At 44.9% G+C, this 27,806-nt stretch overlaps 1 long non-coding RNA gene across 1 annotated transcript; it reads left to right on the top strand.

Annotated features, from left to right (window-relative positions):
• The first annotated feature begins 2,309 nt into the window (after nt 1–2,309).
• LOC121560533 lies at nt 2,310–18,932 on the top strand. Its single transcript, XR_005999016.2, has 3 exons — nt 2,310–2,333; nt 18,365–18,394; nt 18,626–18,932. It is a non-coding gene; the product is annotated as an uncharacterized LOC121560533 (long non-coding RNA).
• Nucleotides 18,933–27,806: the final 8,874 nt, after the last annotated feature.

The following is a 27,806-nucleotide window of genomic DNA, read 5'->3' as shown; positions in this document are numbered from 1 at the left end:
ATCATGCTTTAGAAGCCTATTCTGAATGCTTTTATTTATTTCTGTATAGACAGGAGTATGCTAATTTTTATTTTATATCTTTCTGGGTAAGTGCCAGGACCATTCACAGTTTAGCTCAACGCTGATTGGCTTTTATTTTATTATTTTATTATCAAGGGAGGCCAAATGTTCGCTGGCTTCCCTTGCATTCAATGCTACAGGGCGGCAGCAGTGTCATATTATTTTTAACTAGAAGGCATCAGATAGATCAGTAGTTCCCAAACTCTGGGGCGGCCTCCTAGGGGTGGTGCGAGGGGTCGGGTGGGGGGTCGTGTGGGTGCAGGGGTCATTATGCAATTTGTAATTTTATTTGATTTATTTCAGGACCATTCACAGTTTAGCTCAACGCTATTTGGTATTTTAATTAATTGTTTATGATCAAGGGAGGCCAAATGTTAGCATTCAATGCTACAGGGCGGCAGCAATGTCATACTCTTTTTAACCAGACAGCATCAGATAGAATGGCCTACATATACAGAGACAGAGGGGTACCGTTTCACTCGCTCAGATGCTTTCTCCGGTGAGATACATTCAGCCTCTTGCTAATTGAAGGAAAATGATAAAACACAGAGAGATGAAAGATACATTATTTTATATGTTTTTTTCTTGGTCATTTTTTGGGGAAGCCTGGCTTCCTTTGGCAACCATGAATACACGCCACTGCGGAGGTTAGGAGATATAATGTAGCAGGTTAGGATAATTAACGTGGGAGGTTAGGATAACTAATGTAGCAGGTTAGGATAATTAATGTTCGAGGTTAGGATAACTAACTTAGCAGGATAGGATCATTAATGTGGGAGGTTAGGATAACTAATGTAGCAGGTTAGGATAATTAATGTGGGAGGTTAGGATAACTAACCTAGCAGGTTAGGATAATAAGTGTAGCAGGTTAGGTTAATTAACGTGGCAGGTTAGGAGAATTAACTTAGCAGGTTAGGAGAATTAACTTAGCAGGTTAGGATAATTAACTTAGCAGGATAGGATCATTAACGTGGCAGGTTAGGAGAACTAACGTAGCAGGTTAGGAGAATTAACGTAGCCAATTAGGAGAATTAACGTAAAGTGCGTGTGGTCAGTTTTTGCCATATCAATCAGGAAAGAAATATGAGTACTGCTAATCTAGGATCAGGTCCCCATTGTCCATGTAATGTTATTCATTAGGATCTAAAATACTATATAAAAATGAATACAGGCCTAGCTAGATATGAATGGAATCATTACCTTGATAAAGGATTGTTTTCCACCGTAGGCCTGGTTCAGCAGTGTTAGTTCTGCAGTGCAACCCTGGCCCAGACTGGGTAAACATCGCCATCTAGTGGACATTTAACTGTATGACAGGACGACAAAGTTACCCTATTCAATAGCAGTGTTTCCCAACCAGGGGTACTAGGACCCCTGCGGGTACTTGGACTATCCACAGGGGGTCCTTGAGAAGACTCATGAGACCAGAGGGTTACTGGTAAAATGCACATGAGAGGGTCCTCTGGGTAACTGAAAACGAAAAAGCCCATAAAGACTTCATAATTCATAAAGGTCATGTTACCTGACTGATATTAACTCATACAACAAAACATAAAGGCTTCATAAAGGTAATGTTACCTGACTGATATTAACTCATACAACATTTTACATTACATTTTAGTCATTTAGCAGACGCTCTTATCCAGAGCGACTTACAGTTAGTGAATACATATTTTTTTTATACTGGCCCCCCCGTGGGAATCGAACCCACAACCCTGGCGTTGCAAACGCCATGCTCTATCAACTGAGCTACATCCCTGCCGGCCATTCCCTCCCCTACCCTGGACGACGCTGGGCCAATTGTGCGCCGCCCATGAGTCTCCCGGTCGCGGCCGGCGGCGACAGAGCCTGGATTCGAACCAGGATCTCTAGTGGCACAGTTAGCACTGCGATGCAGTGCCTTAGACCACTGCTTTGCATCGCCTTTCTCGATTTGTTGTCCCATGAATAGTTCATTGGTCTGGAAAACATTTGTATAAGATCTACTAAGTCTGTGTTCACCTCAGACCTTATTTTCAGCGTTTATCCCAAAACCCTAGTCTTTCCCCATTCATTTAGGCTACAAGCTGGCGAGCTCTATACAGTGCACACTGCTTTATGGCACCCTTTCACAGTCATGGGGAGAATCTCAATTGCATACTCCTCGCCTCCTTCTCAAAACCCATTGGATGAGAAAGCCAGAGGTCCCGCCCCTCTGACCTTCTCCTCCAATGGGTTTAGAGGAGGTGAAGAGAGAGAACGGGAGGAGTATACAATTGAGATTCTCCCAGAGGGTAACTGCATACATGGAGTGTGTCTGAAAGTGGGTGTTGCTAAATAAGTGGGAGGATCAACATAAGTGGGTGTATGGAAACACATCAGCTAATTGGTTGCCACTCAAGACCATTTTTTGTGTGGCTGCTTGCTGCTTCCTTGTAGCAATTTACATTGTGTTGATGTAGCTTAGGTAGAATACGTTTCTTGTCCCTAACAAACTGAAACAATAGGGTAGGTTTTTCGAGCTAGGAGGGAGTTCTGTCTGACTCTGGCATCATAACTGAGAAGAATGGAATAAGTGATGCTTTTAATCATCATGTTACCTCGGCAGGCTTTTTATTTGAGAGAAACGGTGGTTTAGTTGACCCTGGTCAGCCAATCGACTGCTCTTCCCTCTGCCAGCCTCTAGCTGACTCAACGGTTGACCCGTCAACTTCTAGTCAATCTCTGTTTCATTTCAACTATTTACTATCTGTGATGTGTTAGATGTCTTGCTTAAGATTGATGTAAAAAAAAAAAATCCACTGGGGCTGATATGCTTGATCCATTTCTACTGCAGCTCTCTGCCCCCCTGATTGCTGAATCATCAACCCGTAACCTGACAGTTATATCTGGTACTATCTCCAAGGTTTGGAAGGCGGCCCATGTACTCCCCCTTCACAAAGGTGGTGACCCCTTGTGACCTAAATAATTATCGCTCTATTTCTAAACTTTTTTGCCTAGCTAAAATATTAGAATCCTTAATTAATTCTCAGCTAAGATGTATTGTAAATGTACATCAGTGGGGTTTTAGACCAGGTCATAGCACTATCTCTGCTGCATCCCTAGTTATAAATGATTTGGTTCACTGTAAGGATAGAAGGCAACATTGTGCTGCCCTCTTCATTGACCTGTCAAAGGCTGTTGATCACTCACTGCTAATTCAGAGGCTTGGCTCAATTGGCCTAGACCAGGCTGCATGTAACTGGTAAAAAAATGACTTGACAGATAGAACTCAATGTGTATCTACTGATGGTGTTAAATCAGGCAAAAGTGTGCTTTAGGACCATGCGGAGGGTTCTGAGCAGTCGGGTAGGCTGTTTGGAGTGTTTATCCAACTGGATAAAAACAAAAATGAATATAAATAAAGTTATGTCTCCCCCACTTCTAAAACCAAAGTTGCACCTATGCTGTTTACATTAACAATATTGACTTGTCTATAAAAAACTGTAACCTCCACTTGTATACAGTTGATAGTTGTTGTGTATGCTATTTCCCCCACGGTTGACCAGGCTCTATCTGAACTACAGTCTGCCTTCATGGAATTACAGAAAAACTTTATTGACCTGAAATGAGCATTGAATGCAGGGAAAACTCAGTATATGTTGTTCTCTAGTGCACATCAAAATAACTGATTTAGTGTACTTTGAATGGTGTCCATATTGATTTTGTCCCTGCTTATAAATATCTGGGAATCTGGATAGATGAAAAGCTGTCTTTTAAAAAGCATATTGATGAGTTAGTTAAGAAGCTGAGAATAGAAATGGGCTTCTTCTATAGAAACAGGTCCTGCCTCTCGCTGAACAGTAGAAAGCAGATTATTCAGTCAACGTTCCTATCGGTCCTAGACTATGGTGACATCATTTACATTTACATTTACGTCATTTAGCAGACGCTCTTATCGATTTACAAATTGGTGCATTCACCTTATAGCCAGTGGAACAACCTTTTTACAATATGTTTTATTTTATTTTTTGGGTGGTGGGGTAAGGGGGGGTAGAAGGATTACTTTATCCTATCCCAGGTATTCCTTAAAGAGGTGGGGTTTCAAGTGTCTCTGGAAGGTGGTGAGTGACTCCGCTGTCCTGGCGTCGTGAGGGAGCTTGTTCCACCATTGGGGTGCCAGAGCAACGAACAGTTTTGACTGGGCTGAGCGGGAACTGTGCTTCCGCAGAGGTAGGGGGGCCAGCAGGCCAGATGTGGATGAACGCAATGCCCTCGTTTGGGTGTAGGGACTGATCAGAGCCTGAAGGTACTGTAAGAGTGCGTCAATTCAAATCTGGTATTGGAATGAAAGACATCATTGTAGTTATTGCAAATCAAGCTAAGTTTATTAAATGCAAATGTATAAATGATAAGTATGAGGGTTCGTATACGGGCTCACTGATGCACCACGCAGGGAGATCAGAGAACTGGCGGCTGTCTCACATGTTCTTCCTTAAATACCCTTGACAGAGATAGTTCCTGTTTCTGAACAGGCCTGTCAGAGCAGAGGCTGGGCGTGGTTTAGACTTGCCGCCTGTTCATTGGCGCGCGGGTTGGTCCCAACCCCTAGGCGCTGAGTTGCCAGGCGTAGTTCTGTCTCTGGCAGATATCCTCAAATTGATGTCCTTAATCAGCCCTGTTTCATAGCAACTTTACTCCTTGTTCTGTTCTTTTTAGTAAAACCACAGAGATACGGCCTATCGTGACTTAACAGCTGGTAACTCCACTGACAGTTAGTTACACTCACCGCTTCCTTGAGTAGAATATCTATACTCTGGGTATCTGATATTGAGACACCAACAGTTTCTGTCCAAAGGTTAAATTCTTGTCTTTCAACAAACAAGTTATCTGATATTGAGACACCAATTTCCATCCAAAGGTTAAATTCTTGTATTTCAACAATCAAATTAAATCCCCACAATCCCCCTTTTCACACCTGCTAGGTGTGATTAGCAAGCTTTAAAAAAGTGGGAACTTTTTAGAGTCCCCCTTTTGACACCCCCAAAGATGTCACATACCAAAAATCATCACAAAAATGAGGAAAAAAATATACCACACCAATTCAATAAAAAATCTGTAAGTAGTAGAAAACCATCAAGTCCTCCCCTACACCTAACATGTACTGAGTTGGCTACCAGCCACCCAGGAATCCTTTACCTTCACATCAGGAGGAACAACAATTACAGTGGAAAAAATATAAAAATGTTTACATTGTATCAGCCAAACAGTGATATATATTTTTAGGCAAACCATGGATCGTTCAGCTTGGTCTCAGGGTCAGCAGCAGACTCTTCTTCGTGGGCCTGTAGCAATGGCATCATGCCCGAAGCCTGCACGACGTCTACTACTGACTTCCTGAGGCAAGGGACGATACAAGCAGAACAGCACATTAACAGTAAAAACACAAGTATTAGGGTCAGGAATCCAGTAACCACCATAGATGTATACTCACCGAACCAGCCACCCATCCAGGAGAACAGCCCACCACTCCCTACACCAGCCATACCTGTCATTTCAGCTGACAGTTTGTCCAGGCCAACCAGGGCCTTCGTGATGCTTCCATCAGGACTAGTATTGTTAGGAACAAACGTACAGCATTGTTCCCCAAACATTATACATACTCCTCCCTGGTTGGCAAGCATCATATCAAGCGCTAACCTGTTCTGTCTGGAAACCCTGGAAGTGGCTTCTAGTTGTTCTGACATTCCAGTCAGGGCGATGCGGGTGTAGTTAACAAAACGCTGTTGATTATAGTAAATGTAATTTATCCAAGACCATTGTTTGGCAGCATCAATAGCAGGACCTATAATAGGCAATAAGTGCCATAAGCCATCATTCCTGTTAAGTGCCTGGAATTGTAATGGCACTCCCACAGGCACACCCAGTACATTGGTGCCAATATCCTCTCCTGCTGACCATGGAGCACTACGCCTTACTCTTCTCGACTCCCTGTCTGGAGTTTTTTGAGAAATACCCAAAAGCTGGTCTGAAGAAACATCAATAATGGTCAGAGGTACAATTAAGCTTGCCAGTGCACATGTGCCCTTCCAATCCCCCTTTAGGATTGGAGTCAGTCTTCTATTAGGGCCACAGATCCACCAGACATCAGCTACTCCCTTTGTCTGGTTCTTGCCTTCTACAGACCACGTGCTGTTCATAGTTATGTTTACTACACAGTCCCCAGGTGGCAGCCTACCATAATTCTTTCCCGCACCTGTCCCCGTGATACAACTGTAATTACCCCCATTAGCTTTAACACCTGCCGGTGCTTTCTGTGGGGGAACCTCGGGGAAAATTAAACTTAAGGTTTTGCACAGGGTTGTGTTTGGCGCTGAGTGATAGAACTCTTCTAATATGCACTGCCATCCTTCCCCTTCTCCTAAGGCGAATGGGTGGGTTGCCAACCCAGGTCTCGCATGACCACAAACAACACAATCCTGTCTTCCCAATGTCCTAGCAGTATAGCTCATGTATGCCAACCAGGTGTTATCATTCCCTCCATAGCCAGTCTCTGTTCCCAGCTGATCGCTGTCCGTTATATCCCTAACATTAATTACCTGTACAGGATCTGATTCCCTAGTGGGCCGAGTCTGAGTCGGTTCTGGAGTGGGCTGTTCAACTGGGTCTGTTTGTCCCTCCTCGCAGGTTTAGGCGTAACTGCAAGGGTGAGCACCCCCATGGTGTCTGGTCCGGATCGCACTGCTGCTAGGGTGTACACCCCTGCATCTGTAAGTTTAATGTCTTGGATGGTTAGCAGAATTTCATCGCCTTTACAAGCACCCCCTCTGGGTCTCTGCACACCCTTTATTATTGAAAACCTTCCCGCTTTAGAAGCGTCTTTTAATGCATATGGATAACCCCTTCTCCATTCCCAAAATGTGCCAACAGTTGTGACCACATAATCCCAGTATGGACACCATTTCCCTTCACACAGATAAATGTCCCTTTGCAATACATATGGATATAGTTTGTTGCAGTTATCCTTCTGATTGTAAATGCAACCTATGTCCCCAGTTCCACTAGCCCTATTTCTCCATGACCAAATTTTACATGGTTCCAGGGACACCACTTGAGATTCCCCTTCCTGTAAGGTAATGACTATGTTATGGTACTGGGTGGGGGCTGTGAACACTGCTTCCCCTAGGCTCAACCCCACGACTAACCACAACATCAACATCACTTCCCTTCTGTTGCTAAGTCCTGTTGTACCTGATCTAGAGTTCTCCCCGGAGTTATATCTTTAGCACAATGTGTCCTGTGATACCATACGTCTTTCTTGTCTGTGGTTGAACGCAATGCCCTCGTTTGGGTGTAGGGACTGATCAGAGCCTGAAGGTACGGAGGTGCCGTTCCCCTCACAGCTCCGTAGGCAAGCACCATGGTCTTGTAGCAGATGCGAGCTTCAACTGGAAGCCAGTGGAGTGTGCGGAGGAGCGGGGTGACGTGAGAGAACTTGGGAAGGTGAACAGAGGGGAGAGGTGCGCTTGTGAAGTTGGAAAACATTTTGTGTACGTTTTTTACCCCGAATTGGTTTTAACTGCACTCTACTTTACTTATGTTGGTGTTTAAATTATCTGGAGAGGAAGTACAAACCAACGACGCTAGACAGAGAGGAATTTGCTTAAGCAAAAGGCATTTTAATCAAACAGAGTTATCTTGTACTGTTTAGGCTACATGCATTGGGATCCCGTTAATTAACATGCATGGACCCAATTCAATTGCCTCTTATGGAGACAGTTGAAAAAGAATGATTAAACAGAGTTTTCAACATTCTTTATACAATGTAACAGCAAGGAAGGGGTCCTTCTTCTAGTCCCTTGATTGGTTCCCGAGGCGTAGGAGGTGGGTCTGCTCTGTCCAGAGCAGATGCCCCATTGGTGCACGGCAGAGTCCTCTGCCCTTGGCACTCGTCCAGTAGAAAGGGGGGTTTGAGAATGAGTGTGCGTCCAGTGAGATGTGTGTGTGTGTGTGTGTGTGTGTGTATGTGTGTCAACAATGATATGTCTGTGTCAAGGGAAACTCTTGAGAAGCAACAAGTGGGGGCCGAGGAGGAACTGATTGTCCTGTTATCACACTCCTTTAAGATTAGGCCATCTGGTGACAATGGTGTTCTCCTTTGTCCTCTGTTCTTGCACAGGAACAGCATTTATTGAAAACAAGCTCCTAACAGAAATGGGTCTTGCACAACATTTTACACAACATTTTACTCAGATCAATCTATAACATTTTATATTTACTACGACAAATCCCCCTCTTCACGTTTTCTAGACGTGATCCATTAATTATGTTGGCATTAAGCATAGTTGAATCAGTCTTTAAAAAAAAACAATAATGCAGGAAAGAAAACAGAACATGATAACGCATAATGCAATGGTAAACAACATTTCAACCATCCCCCTCTAGCATACTAATTATATGGCCAGTCAATTAAACAATGTTAGTCCCCCTCTAGTGCATGATTAAATACATCAAAGCTGTTGTTCAAATTCTATTTCATCTTCCCCAAAAAGGGTAGATTTGAGCTTGTTCGTTTGGAGTGGGTGCGATGGCAAAGATTTCTCCTTCTACCTGGTCGAGGTTCTTTTTCCCATAAGGGAACCTTCATTTTGGTATCAAATTGTGGTATTGCTGCTCAAATCAGCTCTGACTTCTGTCAGTGTTCTAGAAGGAGTGGGGGCTGGTGTGCAATGTGTTAGATGGTGCCAGGGTGCTTCTAATTTACCTCTGACCTGGACTGAGTGTGAAGTAACCTCCTTCACTTCGTACGGTCCAGTCCACCTGGGTTCCAGCCACTTTCTTTTGTGGACTTTTACCCTCACCCAGTCACCCACTTTTTACCTTCAGTGGCAGCATGTTTCCTGTCAGCTCCCCCTCTTGGGCCTTCCGCACCTGAGAAGAGAGTGCTGCAGAAAACTCAGTCAATTTCATATCATAATCAGTCATTTCTATCTGTTGTACATCAAGGGCGGGCCTATGACCTCCCTCCCTTGACTAGGTTGGCGCATTCTACGAGTCCCTAGGACTGAGGAATGTACACTGAACCGAATCTGTGCATGATACCGAATTTTTCCTCCACCTCTTTCAGGTGTTTGTTGCTAAAATGTGTGGTTGTATCTGCCCTGGTATACCATATCTGGTTATTAACTTAGTTTATAGCCACTTAATTACTGACCTATCATCCTCTATTTCTAATGTTTCTGTAGGAATTGCCTCTACCCATTTTGAAAACCTGTCTTCAGTTTCTGTCATGTGAGGGTGCCACCAGATGTGTGAAACCTTTTGGAGGGTCTTAAACTTCCCCTCATGTGTGGGCCCGTGAGCTTCACTCAACAGTTCTGGGCAGAGTCTAGCTGGTTCAACTAGTCTTCCATCATGGCACCTCCAGATTTCGTCCTGTCCTCTGCCGCCCCCTCCTGGGCCCAGACTGAATGTTCATAGTTTCCTGCTGAGCTCTGTAACTGTGTTATATCGCCTTGGTTGAGTTCAGTCTGTGATGTCGGTGGTAGTAGTTTTGGATGAGGATCACGCCTTCGGGCACCTGGAGTTCAGACAGGTGGGTTTGTTGATACTTCTACCCCATTCTCTGTCAAATATATGCTACAACCCATTTTACAAAGTAATTCCCTTCCTAAAAGGTTGATGGGGCAGTTTGGACAGTAAAGGAACTGATGTTTCAGCTTGTATTTTCCCAGGAGAATGTTAAAGGCAATGTTCGGCTTTGTGCTTGTGGTGATCCCGTAACCCCTACCACCGATATGGAATCATTTGACAGAGGTTGAGGAGACCTGATGGCAGAGTGTGTGCAACCAGTATCAATAAGGAACTGGTGTGGTACACCTTCGACTTCACACGTCATTACATTTACATTACATTTTAGTCATTTAGCAGACGCTCTTATCCAGAGCGACTTACAGGAGCAATTAGGGTTAAAGTGCCTTGCTCAAGGGCACATTTACGTCATTTAGCAGACGCTCTTAACCAGAGCGACTCACCAATTGGTGCATTCACCCTATAGCCAGTGGGATAACCACTTTACAATTTTTTTTGGGGGGGGGGGTAGAAGGATTACTTTATCCTATCCCAGGTATTCCTTAAAGAGGTGGGGGTTTCAAATGTCTCCGGAAGGTGGTGAGTGACTCCGCTGTCCTGGCGTCATGAGGGGAGCTTGTTCCACCATTGGGGTGCCAGAGCAGCGAACAGTTTTGTCTGGGCTGAGCGGGAACTATGCTTCCGCAGTGGAAGGGAGCCAGCAGGCCAGAGGTGGATGAACGAAATGCCTCGTTTGGGTGTAGGGACTGATCAGAGCCCAGAAGGTACAGAGGTGCCGTTCCCCCTCACTGCTCCATAGGCAAGCACCATGGTCTTGTAACGGATGCGAGCTTCAACCGGAAGCCAGTGGAGTGTGCGGAGGAGGGGGGTGACGTGAGAGAACTTGGGAAGGTTGAACACCAGACGGGCTGCGGCATTCTGGATGAGTTGTAGGGGTTTAATGGCACAGGCAGGGAGGCCAGCCAACAGCGAGTTGCAGTAGTCCAGACGGGAGATGACAAGTGCCTGGATTAGGACCTGTGCCGCTTCCTGTGTAAGGCAGGGTCGTACTCTCCGAATCTTGTAGAGCATGAACCCGCAGGAGCGGGTCACCACCTTGATGTTGGCGGAGAACGACAGGGTGTTGTCCAGGGTCACGCCAAGGCTCTTCGCACTCTGGGAGGAGGACACAGCGGAGTTGTCAACCGTGATGGCGAGATCATGGAACGGGCAGTCCTTCCCCGGGAGGAAGAGCAGCTCCGTCTTGCCAGGGTTCAGCTTGAGGTGGTGATCCGTCATCCATACTGATATGTCTGCCAGACATGCAGAGATGCGATTCGCCACCTGGTTATCAGAAGGGGGAAAGGAGAAGATTAGTTGTGTATCGTCAGCGTAGCAATGATAGGAGAGGCCATGTGAGGATATGACAGAGCCAAGTGACTTGGTGTATAGGGAGAAAAGGAGAGGGCCTAGAACTGAGCCCTGGGGGACACCAGTGGTGAGAGCACGTGGTGCGGAGACAGCTTCTCGCCACGCCACTTGGTAGGAGCGACCGGTCAGGGTAGGACGCAATCCAGGAGTGAGCCGCGCCGGGAGATGCCCAGCTCGGAGAGGGTGGAGAGGAGGATCTGATGGTTCACAGTATCAAAGGCAGCAGACAGGTCTAGAAGGACAAGAGCAGAGGAGAGAGAGTTAGCTTTAGCAGTGCGGAGAGCCTCCGTGACACAGAGAAGAGCAGTCTCAGTTGAATGACCAGTCCTGAAACCTGACTGGTTTGGATCAAGAAGGTCATTCTGAGAGAGATAGCAAGAGAGTTGGCTAAAGACGGCACGCTCAATAGTTTTGGAAAGAAAAGAAAGAAGGGATACTGGTCTGTAGTTGTTGACAACAGTGGGATCGAGTGTTGGTTTTTTGAGAAGGGGAGCAACTCTCGCTCTCTTGAAGACGGAAGGGACATGGCCAGCGGTCAAGGATGAGTTGATCAGCGAGGTGAGGTAGGGGAGAAGGTCACCGGAGATGGTCTGGAGAAGAGAGGAGGGGATGGGGTCAAGCGGGCAGGTTGTTGGGCGTCATGGTAGGTTCAGTGTGTAGTTGAAAATGTTTGCCCCCTCTTTCTGTCGTAGGTGGTGGGCACCTTTATGGCCAGATCATGGGTTCCCCCGCCATACCTTGGAAACCTGCAGCTGGGTATTGGGGGGGTGACATCGAGGGGGTTTGCTGCACCTGACCTTGATGGTGAGCAGGTGGTGGGTGTGATGGGTATGGTGGTCCTCCCCTTCCTCTTCCTCTCCATTGTGGTGCTCCTCTATCTCTTCCCCTCCATTGGGGTTGATAGGTAAATTGTGGTGGATTCTTACAATCACGCCTGAAATGTCCAGCTCCTCCACAATTGTAGCACAGGTAGTTCCCTCCTCTTGGAGGACCTAATGGGGTGCCTTGTTGAGGCCAGGTTTGTGGTTGTGGGACGTAATGTCGTGGGGGAAATGGTGGTTGGGGTTGATATGGGGCAGGTGTTCCCTGGGGAGGGGAGGTTTGTAACTGTATCATCTGAGAGACAGTCTGGGCTACGATTTGTGAGATGTCAGGCGTCACGTTTTCACCAGACGTTTCTTCTGCTAGCATTTGTTTCTTTGGTTTCTCTCCTTTCTGGGCCTCCTTTAGTTGAAGTTTTAGCAGTTGTACCTGGAGAGATTGGACCTGACTCTCAGCCCCCCCTTTATCCTTGTTGTGTTGAGTAACATGGTGGTGCACATGTGCATTGAATTGTGTCAAGGGAAGGGTTGTTAAACCCACTGTTGCACGTAGCTTGGTCTTCACATCCCCAGGGCATCCATTGATCACCATCTCTTTTCACATATTGAGGGTTGTATCAGTGTGATCAAATGGTTCTTCATTTACTGTCCTCCATGTTGTTTTGGCTCTGTCTAGATATGCAGCTGGATGTTCACCTGTCTCCATGGTAAAAGAGGAGAGTGCTGCCTGGTTTCTTTCAGTTGGATAAGCCCTCCTTAATGTGTCCCACAGATCTGTTCTGAACTGGTCAAGAGGCAGAGTAGCGGCACATTCATCAAGTCCACCAGCCTTCATTATGGCTGTCATAGTTCCATGATTAGTTGCTCTTGCCACTAATGCTCTCATGTCCCCTAGACAGAGGTTCAGGCCTGATGTAAGGGTCTGTAGTTTGTTCAATCAAGAGGACGCTCCCCCATGCAGGCTGGGCATTTGTTCCATTAGTGTAGTCAAATCAGTCATCTTCCATGGTTCATACTCCACATAGGCCGGATTTGCTGCAGGCCTCAGAGGGCACATTCTTGACCTTTCGGTTTCCCAGCCTGTTCTTTGGGGTCCTCCTATCCTGTTCCTCTCTGCCACTCTGGCTGACCTCCGATGTTGCTCATGTGCTGTGATATTTCTCAAGGTATCTGACACGTTTGTCACTGTTCCTCTCATTATTCCCTCCACTAGGTACTCGCCCCCTTCGTTCTCACCTGGAGCTAGGAGCACCTCAACTTCAGCACGTGATCTTCCTAATTGGATTTCCAATTTTTGAATTTCACTTTCTATTTCACCTTCAGTGGGTATCCTTCTGTTTTTGTCCAGTTCGCTAATGTAAGCTTTCCTGTCTTCATCATCCTCCGTATCTCTGCTTTGATTGCTCAAATAGCCACGCCTTCCCTCTGTAAGGTCCTGTGAAGAACGTTCTCTGAAAAATTCTGGGTTGAGTTGTTGGTGACACCCACTATTCACTCCTCTCACAGGGTTGTTAAAAGAGAGCAGGGAGCGACCTCCAGGAGAGGTCGAGTCTCCCCCTTCTTCCCGTCTGAGGGTTTCCCGTTCTTTGGGTTGATATGGAGTGCTGGTAGAGGGCTGCTGTTCACACAGCAACTGCCCTCCAGTTATACCAAAAGTCATGGTGCCTTACATCAGGCTCCCTTCTCCTACTGTTAGAAGAGGGGCCTGTATTGCAGGCTGAGGCATGGAGATAATTTTATTGGTTTGGTGGTGTGTCTGAATGTTGTGCTCCTGTCCTGGGGTGTATGGTGGGGGCCGCAGTGCCTCCTCTGTTAACAATGGGTATAGTGAAGTGGGAACAGGTGTGGTGCTGGTGTCTGGGGCGACTGTAGGAGACCCTTTCACACACATTGTGTCAGAGACCTTAGGGTGCACCCTCCTACTCTCCTCTATGGCCCATGTTCCTACTCTCAACTCTCCCTGTGCTCTCTCTCTCTCTTTAGTTCCCTCTTTCTTAAACCTATGTGTTTTGTTCCTTCCTTCTTCCTCTCCCTTGGCTTTCTCAACTGTCACTACTAAACTTTTCTCCATAATCTTGAGTTCTTCCTCCGAGGGAGGTCCCCCTCTTAGGTAACCTGCCTGTGTCCATTTTATCTTTACCTCCTCCCATACTTTTTAAACTTTTTTGAACTGTTATTTTCCCGCTGCTCTTTCTGTCATTCGTTGTTCTAGGTAATCATTAAATTTGGGTTTGGTCGGGTTTAGCCCTTCCATCTTGCTTGTCTCTTTCTTTATACACTTATCCCGTCCCTGGTGTGTTATTTCCAAGGATGTATTATCGGTATCAAATACAGACTTATCTCATGTATCGACACCCTCGTATATAAAGAGGCTGATTGTTTTTATATTATGTGTAATGCAATCATTATCATAAAAATCAGAATTCCAGTCACATATACCAATGCAGTAATTTCCACACACAGCACACACCACGCTTTAGTTATTTCACACAGGTTGTTCTAGAATCATGCACAACTTCAATACCAGTCTCCCCAGTCCCTGGTTCCTGAAACCCTAGGTCAAATTCACTCAATTTCACAGATTGATTTTCAATGTCATAGGTCTCACTATTACTTCCCATCCTCCATCACACGTTATAATACATAAAAACACAGACACGTTAAAATATCAAACACAGCAAAACAAAACTGCCAATTAGAATTCAATACCTTAAAAAATGTAGGTTACCAGAGCGTCCTAAAACATAGTCTCAGTTCAACTGCTACCCTTCACACAACTCAGGCACACTATGATTCCACTATGCCTTCACATAGATTATTCCACATAGATTTACCTTCATATGTGAAGTCACAGAAGCAACTGGATCCCTTAGAGATTCTTGTCTCAGGTTAACTGCACCTTTCACACAACCATTTAAATGGAACGTTTTCAATGTGAAATTACAGAGATAGCTGGCATCCCCGGGAATTTAGTACCTCTGGTCAATTTCGGTGATTCTCCCCCACCTAATGTCTAGAGCTCTGCCACAGTTTAACTTCAACTCTCTCACAACCTATAGGGTAGGACCTCCCCTAATAGGATTTATGCAAAAGGTCTCAGTTCAAACTGGGTCCCTTTAGGAATCTAGATATGGGTCAAATCTTATCCACTAATGCGTCAACCCGCAGTTTGACACATTTTGGATACGTTTATCTTTATTCCTTTATTCCTTTATTCCTTTAATTCCTTATATATTCCACAGTATAAAACACAGTACCAGATATCTCATGTATGCCTTAATTCATTAGGATGGAAAATTATTTTAACAAGTATTCATACTCACGCTCAGTACTACTGATCAAAATTTGGTATTGGTCTATAATACAATATGCAAGATTTCAATTTAACAGGCTCTGCTCACCTTTTTTTAGAAGAGCGCGCTCTGATCAGGTTCCTAAGGCAAGACGAATAGTTGATGTCTCCTGGATTTCAGGTCACTCTTCCGTCTGTTTTTAGATCGATGATTTGCCTTTTCCTCTCGCACCAACTCTTTAGATCGAATTTGAAACCATCCTCTGCTACCAATTTGTTGGTGTTTAAATTATCTGGAGAGGAAGTACAAACCAACGACGCTAGACAGAGAGGAATTTGCTTAAGCAAAAGGCAGTTTATTAAACAGAGTTATCTTGTACTGTTAAGACTACATGCATTGGGATCCCATTAATTAACATGCATGGACCCAATTCAAATGCCTCTTATGGAGACAGTTGAAAAAGAATGATTAAACAGAGTTTTCAACATTCTTTATACAATGTAACAGCAAGGAAGGGGTCCTTCTTCTAGTCCCTTGATTGGTTCCCGAGGCGTAGGAGGTGGGTCTGCTCTGTCCAGAGCAGATGCCCCATTGGTGCACGGCAGAGTCCTCTGCCCTTGGCACTCGTCCAGTAGAAAGAGGGGTTTGAGAATGAGTGTGCGTCCAGTGAGATGTGTGTGTGTGTGTGTGTGTGTGTGTGTGTGTATGTGTGTTAACAGTGATATGTCTGCGTCAAGGGAAACTCTTGAGAAGCAACAAGTGGGGGCCGAGGAGGAACTGATTGTCCTGTTATCACACTCCTTTAAGATTAGGCCATCTGGTGACAATGGTGTTCTCCTTTGTCCTCTGTTCTTGCACAGGAACAGCATTTATTGAAAACAAGCTCCTAACATAAATGGGTCTTGCACAACATTTTACACAACATTTTACTCAGATCAATCTATAACATTTTATATTAACTACGACACTTACCTTAACAAAATAAGATGTATAGTTGAATATTTTAGAAATGAGTCGTCTCAATTCGCTTGCTGCTTGGCTGTATTGACGAAGGTTCCAGTGCCACTGGCAGTGGCTTCGGGAGCTGCTTGGGTTCGTCGGATCAGGAGCTGGAGAGGACAGTTTAGTCTGAGGTCATTTAAGGGCTTCGGGGACACTGGACATCGTTTTTCGGATGCATGCAGGGCACTTTCTGCCTATTGGATTATAAATAGTCAACTGTTGGTTTCAAGGGCTTTCTACCGTGATAACTGTGGGGTTAGACTGTTTGTTTTTTATAGCTCCAACGGCGCCAACGAACATTTTCAGTTTAGCACCCGGGTTTAGGTTATCTTAAAATATCATTGTATTGTGTGTATTGCCAATTGTTTGCAAGTGGATCATTCATTATTCATTCTTTTTATATACACATTCTATCTGTAGGTAAGAACCCTGGTCTCTTTGGTTTTTCCTTAGCGAGTTTAGTCATACCAGGTTTATTATGTACTGAGTGGACCTTTTCACCATACTTTTACTCTATGGATTTATCTGAGCCTGTGGTGATAGGGTTACATCAACATTATAAATATGGTGGAAACTCCCACTAGTCCATGCCTCCACCAATCCAATGCTTTTAGATTATGGGAAGTAGTGAACAAGTGCACACTTCAGGAGAAAGGGAGATATTATTGGGACACACTCAGATGCTCTGTTAATCAACCACATTGGTCTACCACAAGGGCTTCCTTGGTTCAAACTGTCAGATTATTGTTATAATGTTGTTTGTAGTATAGAGATAATTATGTTATTGATTACAAAAATGCGGGAGGGGTGTATTCAGTTTTGTGTGAGATACTGTATGTTAGAGCAGGAGTAGGGGGTAGAAGTTAGAGGTCTGTTACCTGAGTCAAGATCAACAGGAGGGAGGGAGGGAGGGAGGGAGAGGGAGGGAGGGAGGGAGGGAGGAGGGAGGGAGGGAGGGAGGGAGGGAGAGGGAGGGAGGGAGGGAGGGAGGTTAAATTAACATCAACAGACTAACACGCAGTCAACTGAATATCTTTTCATCACTGACTTCTAACCAGTGATGTCATCACAACCAGTAACCTTTTCCACTCTTCCACTTTTGGTCCGGCTCAGCTTGACCTCTGACCTCTGAAATGAATGATTTCAAAAACAGACAAAGCAAAGGTATTAAATTAGATATAAACTCATCTGCAAAGAGAGTTACACATTTCCATGGAAAGGGAATGTACACTAAATGACCAAAAGTATGTGGACACCTGCTTGTCAAACATCTCATTCCAAAGTCATGACCATTAGTATGAAGTTGGTCCCCCTTTGCTGCTATGACAGCCTCCACTGTTCAGAGAAGGCTTTCCACTAGATGTTGGAACATTGCTGCGGGGACCTGCTTCCATTCAGCCACAAGAGCATTAGTGAGGTAATGGTAAATATACATTGCTGCGTGGATTTTTTCCTTTGGACTGCCAGATGGTGAAGTGTGTATTCATCACTCCAGAGAACGCGTTTTCAATGCTCCAGAGTCCAATGGCGGTGGGCTTTACACCACTCCAGCCGATGCTTGGCATTGCTCATGGTGATCTTTGGCTTTTGTTCGGTTGCTCAACCATGGAAACCCATTTCATGAAGCTCCCAACTAACAGTTCTTGTGCTGACGTTGCTTCCAGAGGCAGTTTGGAACTCGTAGTGAGTGTTGCAACCGAGGACAGACGGTTTTTACACGCTACCCTCTTCAGCACTCGGCGGTCCCGTTCTGTGAGCTTGTGTGGCCTACCACTTCACGCTGAGCCGTTGTTGCTCCTAGACGTTTCCCTTCACAATAACAGAACTTACAGTTGACCGAGGCAGCTCCAGCAGGGCAGACATTTTACTAAATTACTTGTTGGAAAGGTGGCATCCTGTGACGGTGCCACGTTGAAAGTCAATGAGGTCTTCAGTATGGGCCATTCTACTGCCAATGTTTGTCTATGGAGATTGCATGGCTGTGTGCTCGATTTTATACACCTGTCAGGAAGGGGTGTGGCTGAAATAGAATCCACTAATTTGAAGGGGTGTCCACATGCTTTTGTATCTATAGTGTGTGTACACACGTGTGTTGTTGCATCATACCATCGATAAGCCTATCTTCCCCATCACATCATGAAAGGTCATGTTGATGTTCATTTAACCTCAGCCTCTCTCTCTCTCTCATCTCTCTCTCTCTCTCCTCTGTCTCTCTCTCTCTCTCCTCAGATATCCAGGCTCAAAGCATCAGTCCACCAGGTAGGTAGAGTATAAATCTACAGTGATTATAGCAGTTCAATATTAGTCAACTTTATTATCCCACATGGAGAAATTAATGTGTCCATACACACCATTCTAAAACCCAATAACAAGTACTGTTTCATGGAACTACTAATACTTGTCAACCACAAAGCATTACTGCTGTTAGAATAACAGAAGCCCTGTCATAATCTGTCCTCACCACTGTGTTTTCCTCTCTGCTGTTTACAGCTGAACAATCAGTCAGACTGGTGAATGGGACCACTTCCTGTTCTGGGACAGTGGAAATCTTCTCCAGAGGAGAGTGGTTAGGTCTATGTCCTGCGTGGTGGAGCATGAAAGAGACTAAGGTTGTGTGTAGAGAGCTGGGCTGTGGGAATGTTGTAGCTGAATCTAGAGGACTTCTGGTTGAAGAGGGAAGAGGAGGAGCCACACTATTGGGTTGCAGTGGAGATGCGTCTACTATTAGAGAGTGTGACATCAGTGGAGGAGGACCTGGTTTCTGTAATGGTGTCACGATCGTCTGAAGAAGCGGACCAATACGCAGCGCGTGGAGTGAACATGATGACTTTATTAAATAAAGCAACCACAAAAAAACAACAAATGACGATAGTGAAGTCCTCTGTAACACTGACAGAAACATGGAACAAAAACCCACAAACACACAGTGAAACCACAACAGTTTAAATATGGCTCCCAATCAGAGATAACGAGCCGACAGCTGACACTCGTTACCTCCGATTGGGAGTCATATGACTAATCACCAAACATAGAAATGAACAACTAGAAACCAACATAGAAATACACCCAAAAGAAAATGAACAACCCTGGCTCAATAATCAAAGTCCATGGAGCCAGAGTGTCACAAATGGTAGATATTATCATCATGTGATCTGTTCAGGTAAGACACTGGTAATATTGAGAGATTTGATTTGTACATTATACAAGATTAGCATATATCATGTTTTATGTGTTTTTCATTTAAAGAGAGGGAGAGATGTTAGATGTATTTAAACATTATATTTGTGTTTGTCATATTGGTTTATGGGAGATGTGCATGGGCAGATCATTGTAGTTCAGATGTTACTGAAGTGAAGCTGCCTGATGGATGTCCAGCTGTTTATTTTCTATAAAGTGAAGTGAACTTATTCCTGTCTCCTGCCTGCATTATTCCCAACCCTGTCCTGAGTGACTAAGAACCCATTTCTACCTCTTACAGTATCAAACATAGCAAACTACAATATTTTATCCAACATATTTGTGTTTAGTCCTTGACAGTGTCATCAACCAAACGGATTGAATGTTCCACCAACTCTTTTTCTCCAGAGTCTGTGCAGCTTGTGGATGGAGCTGGTCTCTGCTCTGGGAGACTGGAGGTGAAGTCCAATCAGTCCTGGGCCTCAGTGTGTGAAGCTGACTTTGACCAGCAGGATGCAGAGGTAGTCTGTGGGGAGCTTGGCTGTGGTGCTCCTGCAGCTCTACAGGGGGGGCGCTATGGAGAAGGTGGAGGGTCAGACCTGGGATAAAGAGTTCCAGTGTAAAGGCAATGAGTCCCTTCTCCTGGACTGTGACACCTCAGACAGAAAAAACAACACCTGCCTACCTGGTAATGCAGTTGGACTCACCTGCTCAGGTAAGAAACAGTTTGTCACTCAATCAACATTGTTTCTCCCATGGAGTGAAGAATATGAGAGGCAATATAGGTGTGTTTTAGTGAGAAAATAGTAAGATTACTGTCTCTCTCTCTTCTTTTCTCAGAGCCTGATGATGTGAGGCTGGTGGGAGGAGGCAGTCGCTGTGCTGGTGGAGTGGAGCGGTACGACCAGGGAGAGTGGAGGACTGTGGGAGCTGATGACTGGATCAAGGAGGCTGTAGCTGCAGTAGTGTGTAGACAGCTGGGTTGTGACTCCACTGTTTCAGTTCTACCTGGAAACACCACTAGAGGGTTTAGAGTTCGTTGTTCTGGGTCTGAGCCTTCACTGAGGGAGTGTAGGAGAACGTATCATCTCCTTCCTGGATTCACAGTGATCTGCTCAGGTAATAACAAGATACACTATATGGCCAAATGTATGTGGACATTAGTGGATTTAGCTACAGTGAGGGAAAAACGTATTTGATCCCTTATTTTGTACATTTGCCCACTGACAAAGAAATGATCGGTCTGTAATGTGCTGGTGGAGTGGAGTGGTACGACCAGGGAGAGTGGAGGACTGTGGGATCTAACTGGGACCAGAGTAATATAGCTGCAGTAGTGTGTAGACAGCTGGGTTGTGGCTCCACTGTTTCAGTACTACCTGGAAACATCACTAGAGGGATTGGAGTTTACTGTTCTGGGTCTGAGTCTTCACTGAGGGAGTGTTGGAGAACAAATGATCTCTTTCCTGGACTCACAGTGATCTGCTCAGGTAATAACAATATATTATAATTATATTCAACTGATTTCCTTCATTCATACAACTTCCTCTTCCCCTCTCACAATGACTATTTAGCTTGTAAGTCTGCTTTGCAAAACAGATCAATCAGTCAAGTAGGAATCAAATACAACTTAAATATCCCAGAATGCTTTTGTATTTGAGTGTTATCTCACTGAACGTCTCTACTCACTACCACTGTCACATGTCATGTTATTGTCATATCTAAATGAGGAAAGTAGTTGAGGAGCTACGTTTTCTTTTTCTCTCCTCTTGTTCCAGATGTCCTGCTTCAGCCTGATATCAACATATGTTGTCTCTAGTGACTGTAGGCCCACTACTCATGTTGCCCTGTGAGGGAGGGTGTGCTAACACTGTTACATGCTGATGTTATTGTCATATCTATAGGAAACTAGTTGAAGAGGTTTTTCTTGTTCTCTTTTATTGTTACAGATCTCCTGGTCCAGCCTGATATCTTCCTGACTGACTCAATGGGAGGGATCTCCAGGGGCCACCAGGGGCCTGAAGTCTTTAGGGGCTACAACTTCACCTTTACCTGCTCCACTCAGCCACAGTACCCAGGAGGCTCCTTCCTCCTCACGTTCACCGGCTCCAACAGAACCCAGACCCAACCAGCTGTCAATCACTCTGCTGCCTTCCTCTTCCCTGCTGCAGATGGCTCCCACCAAGGGAACTACAGCTGTGTTTATGACAATTATGTTTTCTCTCATAACTTCTCCTCTGAGAGTGAGCTCCTCACCCTCACCGTCACAGGTAACTGAACATGAACCAGACTTCTAACTTTGTCATTGACAGATTTCCCACAGATCTATGTGATGATGACCAGTCCCCTCATCAAAGGTGTTTCTGTTTGCAGCCTCTCCTCTGCCAGCCTTCATCATCAGACACGTTGTAGTGCTGCTGATCCTACTGACAGCCATCACCACCTTCTACCTGTACTACAAGGTAAAGACATTTACTCAGACGTTACAAGTCATTTAAATGTTTGTGTCTTTGAGCAGGGTTCAGATTCTACATTGGTCTATATCTGTGTTTAAGGTGTGTGATTAACCAGATGTGTATCTTTGACTTATGTTGCACTATCTTGGGTTTGTTCTTCAGTAATGTACTGATTATGAGAGAACGAGAACGAGAGAGTGAACGAGGGAGAGAACGAGAGGGAGAGAACGAGAGGGAGGGAACGAGAGGGAGAGAACGAGGGGGAGAGAACGAGGGGGAGAGAACGAGGGGGAGAGAACGAGAGGGAGAGAACGAGAGGGAGAGAACGAGGGGGAGAGAACGAGGGGGAGAGAACGAGAGGGGAGAGAACGAGAGGGGGAGAGAACGAGAGGGAGAGAAACGAGAGGGAGAGAGAACGAGAGGGGGAGAGAACGAGGGGGAGAGAAACGAGAGGGCAGGCAGAGAGAGAGAGAGACACCAGTGGCAAGGTGACTGTGAACATGGATGTGTATCAAACAGGCACAACGACAGTCACAGGGACAAAGCATGAGCAATTCAACGGCTCATACCGAGACGTATGTGGCAGGGACTCCAGACAATCCCAGATTATAAAGGGAAAGCTAGCCACGTATGGGACACCGACGCCTCCCTCCCGGACAAGATAAACACCTTCTTCTCCCGCATTGAGGATAACACAGTGCCACCGACGCGTGTGGTGAAGGTAGGCAGCAACACCTCTGCCACCCTGATCCTCAACACGGGGGGCCCATAGGGGTGCGTGCTCAGCCCCTTCCTGTACTCCCTGTTTACCAGTGACTGTGTGGCCACGCACGTCTCCAACTCAATCATCAAGTTTGCTGATGACACAACAGTGGTAGGCCTGATTAACAACAACAACGAGACGGCCTACAGGGAGGAGGTGAGCGCCCTGGCGGAGTGGTGCCAGGAAAATAACCTCTCGCTCAACGTCAACAAAATGAAGGAGTTGATCGTGGACTTCAGGAGACAGCAGAGGGAGCACGACCCCATCCACATCAACGGGCCACAGCGGAGAGGGTGAAAAGGCTTCAAGTTCCTCGGCGTGCACATCACTGGGACAACCTGAAATGGTCCCTTCACACAGACAGTGTGGTGAAGAAGGCGCAACAGCACCCCTCTTCAACCTCAGGAGGCTGAAGAAATTCGGTTTGGCCCTAAGATCCTCATGAACTTCTAACAGATGCACCACTGAGAGCATCTTGTCGAGGCTGGTATCACCGCCCTGGTATGCAACTGCACAGAATGCATCCTCAGGGCTCTCCAGAGGGTGGCGCGATCAGCCCAACACATCACCAGGGGCACACTGCCTGCCCTCCAGGACATCTACAGCACCCGGTGTCACAGGAAAGCCAGGAAGATCATCAAGGACCTCAGCCACCCGAGCCACGGCCTGTTCACCCCACTACCATCTAGAAGGAGGAGACAGTGTAGGTGCATTAAAACTAGGACAGAGAGACTGCGACAGCTTCTATCTCCAGGCCATCAGACTCTTAAACAGTCACCACTAGCCGGCCTCCGCCCAGTACCCTGCCCTGAACTTTAGTGACTGTTACTAGCTGGCTACCACCCGGTACTCAACCCTGCACCTTAGAGACTGCTTCCCTCTGTACATAGTCATGGAACACTGGTCACTTTAATAATGTTTACATACTGTTTTACCCACTTTATATGTACAGTGCATTCGGGAAGTATTCAGAGCCCTTGAATTTTGTACACATTTTGTCACGTTACAGCCTTATTCTAAAATTGATTAAACCTATTTTTTTCCTCATCAATCTACACACAATACCCCATAATGACAGTGAAAACAGGTTTTTAGAAATGTTTGCAAATGTATTGAAAAGGAAAAAAAAAACTTTTTTACATAAGTATTCAACTCTTTGCTATGAGACTCGAAATTGAGCTCAGGTGCTTCCTGTTTCCATTGATCATCCTTGAGATGTTTCTACAACTTTATTGGAGTCCACCTGTGGTAAATTCAATTTATTGGACATGATTTGGAAAGGCACACACCTGTCTATATAAGGTCCCACAGTTGACAGTGAATGTCAGCGCAAAAACCAAGCCATGAGGTTTCGAAGGAATTGTCGTGGAGCTCCGAGACAGGACTTGTCGAGGAAAGAGCACAGATCTGGGGAAGGGTACCAAGAAATATTTCTGCAGCATTAAGAAGGTCCCCAAGAACACTGTGGCCTCCATCATTCTTAAATGCAAGAAGTTTGGATCCACCAAGACTTTTTACTAGAGATGGTCGCCTCGGCCAAACTGAGCAATCGGGGTGAAGGGGCCCTATGGTCGAGAGGTGACTAAGAACCCGATGGTCATGCTGACAGAGTTCCAGAGTTCCTCTCCAGGAGAGATGGGGAGTATCTTCCAGAAGGACAACCAACTCTGCAGCACTCCATCAATCAGGCCTTTGAATGGTAGAGTGGCCAGACGGGAAGCCACTCCTCAGTAAAAGGCACATGACAGCCCGTTTGAGTTTGCCAAAAGACACGTAAAGACCTCAGACCATGAGAAACAAGATTCTCTGGTCTGATGAAACCAAGATTGAACTCTTTGGCCTGAATGTCCAAGCGCCATACTGTCTGGAGGAAACCAGGTACCAACCCTACGGTGAAGCGTGGTGGTGGCAGTATCTGCTGTGGGGAGGTTTTTCAGTGGCGGGACAGCTATGCAGTGATGCTCCACATCCCAGCCTGACAGAGCTTGAGAGGATCTGCAGAGAAGAATGGGAGAAACTCCCCAAATACAGGTGTGCCAAGCTTGTAGCATCATACCCAAGAAGAGTCAAGGCTGTAATCGCTGCCAAAGGTGCTTCAACAAAGTACTGAGGAAAGGGTCTGAATACTTATGTAAATGTGATATTTCCGTTTCTTATTTTAATACATTCAGTTTTTGCTTTGTATTATGGGGTATTGTGGGTAGATTGATGAGGGGGGAAAAAATATTTAATCCATTTTAGAATAAGGCTGTAACGTAACAAGATGTGGAACAAGTCAAGGGGTCTTAGTACTTTCCGAAAGCACTGTATATCCTGTATTCTAGTCATGGCTCATCCTATATAACTACTGCTGTACACACTTTTTTTCTATCCACATACTGTCTATACTGGTCTTTCTACACACCATTGTATGTATATATACACTGAGTATACCAAACATTAGGAACACATATTTACATGATACTATATTTATATTCCAGACTCTGACACTGCTCATTCTGATATTTATTAATTTAATGTTTTTCTGGATTAATGTGATTATTTATTTTGTTGCTAGGTATTACTGCAACTGTTGGAGCTAGAAATACAAGCATTTCGCTGCACCTTCGATAACACCTGCAAATCTGGGACAAATACATTTGATTTGATTTGAAATGTCTGACTCTTGGTGCTGTGCCTCCCTAGACCACCAGGAGGCAGAAGAGGAGTGAACAGGGTGCAGAGCAGCATGGATCTTTATGTTAATACCAATGCCATGGAGATGGTCTCTCTGAGCTCCAGAGCTGAAGCTGGACGGGGAGAGGAGAGAGCAGCCCAGGGGACTGAGTGTCAGAATGATGCTGACCCCCACATGCTGATCCACCATTTATTCCTTTTAGTTAGTTTTTACTACCAGGGGAACATGGCATTTGGTAACATGGGGTTTGGGTAACTTGGTTTGGGTAACATGGGTTTTTGGGTAACATGGAGTTTAGGTGACAATACAGGTTTAAAGTAACATGGGGGTTTTGGGTAACATCACGGTTTGGGGTAACATAGGGTTTTATTCACATTGGGGTTTGGTAACATGGGGATTTGGGGTAACATGGGGTTTTGGAGTAACATGGGTTTGGGTATTGTTGGGTTTTTGGGTAACATGGGGTTTGGCGTGGGCTTAAGTTTGGGTAACATGGGGTTTTGGGTTACATGGGGTTTTGGTTACATGGGGTTATGATAACATGAGTTGGGTAAAAGGGGAATGGGGTTCGAAGGTAACATAGGGTTTTTAGGTAACATGGGGTTTTGTAACGTGGGGTTTTGGGTGCGATCGGGTTTTGGGTAACGTGGGGGTTTTGGGTAACTGGGGTTTTAATTATTTTTAGAGGTAACTCAATTCGCTCTGTTTTGTGTTCCAGAAATGTATTGCTGCTTTTAGCTTTTATCTTTATGTCTTTATCTTATTTATGTTTCTCTTAGATTCTCTTTATCTTGAAGTGTTTCCATTATTAGGTCCATGTATTATTATAATCACATCTATTTCATACTTTAAACTGGGTTGATGAACTTTTTCTCCAAGTCACATTTTGGTTTATTGTTTGGGATTGTTGTGTTGTTTACCCCTCATGATGTTAATGATTAAAAATGTTGCTGATATTGATTAGGATGTACGGTTGTTGTTGATGTTAGTAGTATATAGATAATGATAGTTATTGATTATAAAATGTTGCGATATTGATTAGGATGTAGATTATTGTTATGATGTTAGTAGTATATAGATAATGATGTTATTGATTATAAATGTTATGATATTGATTAGGATGTAGATTATTGTTATGATGTTAGTGGCATATAGAGAGATAATGATTTATTCTCTCTATGATCTGTGAGTTGCGCAGAAAGTGCATAGTACTTAGTGCAGGTCTGATATATCAATAGATGGTGTTGTACCAAATCAATCAATCAATAAGTAACGTAAATGAATATTGTATTGTATTATATCAATGACATTTAAAGTTATTGTTGACAAGTGCCTATTCTACACTGAGTATACAAAACATTAAGAACACCTTACTCTTTCCCAGACAGCAGACTGACCAGTTGAATCTGGGTGAAAGCTATGAAGCGTTATTGATGTCACTTGTTGTAAATCCACTTTAATCCAGTGTAGCTGAAGGGGAGGAGACGGTTTAAAAATGATTTTTTAAGGCTTTGAGATAATTGACACATGGATTGTGTCTGTTGTTCCCATTCAGAGGGTGAATCGGCAAGACAACAGATTTAAAGTGTTTCGACAGAGATATGGAAGTTAGGGCCAGGCAAACCGGTTTGAGTGTGTCAAGAACTGCAAACGCTGCTGGGTATTTTACGCTCAACAGATTGCCGTGGTGTATCAAGAATGTCACTCCACCCAAAGGACATCCAGCCAATTTGACATAACTGTGGGAAGCATTGGAATCAACATGGGCCAGCTTCCCTGTGGAATGTTTTCGACTACCAACCAGAGTCCGTGCCCTGACAGAAATTGAGGCTGTTCTGAGGGCAAAAAAGTTAGGGGTACAACCCAATATTAGGAAGATGTTTACTAATGTTCGCACTCAGTGGATAGTTGATGTGAGTTCAGATAATGTTTTGTTTTATAGTTATTCACCCTTTCCAGATAAAAAACCTGTTGCTCTCTAAACTGCCATGTAATCACTGAATGCTTTTATTAAACTCACAGGCTTGTCAGTCTGTGTGAATTTCCCCTCCAGTTTTTTTATTTTTACAGTAGTCAAGGGTTTTGATCATTAGTGATTCCATCAGTGACACCCAACATCAGCTCAGCCAGAGGTTCGGCACTTTGACCCTTAGTGACCTCTCCGACAGACAGACAGACAGACAGACAGACAGACAGACAGACACACAGACAGCGCAGGTAGGCGCAGGCAGTCAGGCAGGCAGCAGGCAGACAGACAGACAGACAGAGCAGCGCAAGAATGTCAGAGGCAGCTTCTGCATCTTCATATCACAATAACAGCTTTTAATGCAACTGGAGGTGGTCGAATTATCGTCACACAGGACAACGACTCCCATTGTTAGGGGCATAGACATGGAGAGTCCGTCACTATACAGACTCTGGACGGGTGGATACAGCTTTTACACCTACTCGTTAGGTTAGATACGGCAGACCACATGAGCCAGAGGAAATGTACCACAACACAACTCCCGAGAGGGACAGAGACGTTGGTGAAAGTGAGACCTCATCTCTACCTAAAGAACTAGTAAAATGATTTGATCAGACGGTTTATTGCAGTATACT

The sequence above is a fragment of the Coregonus clupeaformis genome, unplaced genomic scaffold (genome assembly GCF_020615455.1).
Source record: "Coregonus clupeaformis isolate EN_2021a unplaced genomic scaffold, ASM2061545v1 scaf3708, whole genome shotgun sequence".
In the NCBI taxonomy this organism is placed as follows: domain Eukaryota; kingdom Metazoa; phylum Chordata; class Actinopteri; order Salmoniformes; family Salmonidae; genus Coregonus; species Coregonus clupeaformis.
This window is presented reverse-complemented; position numbering and strand designations above follow the sequence as displayed.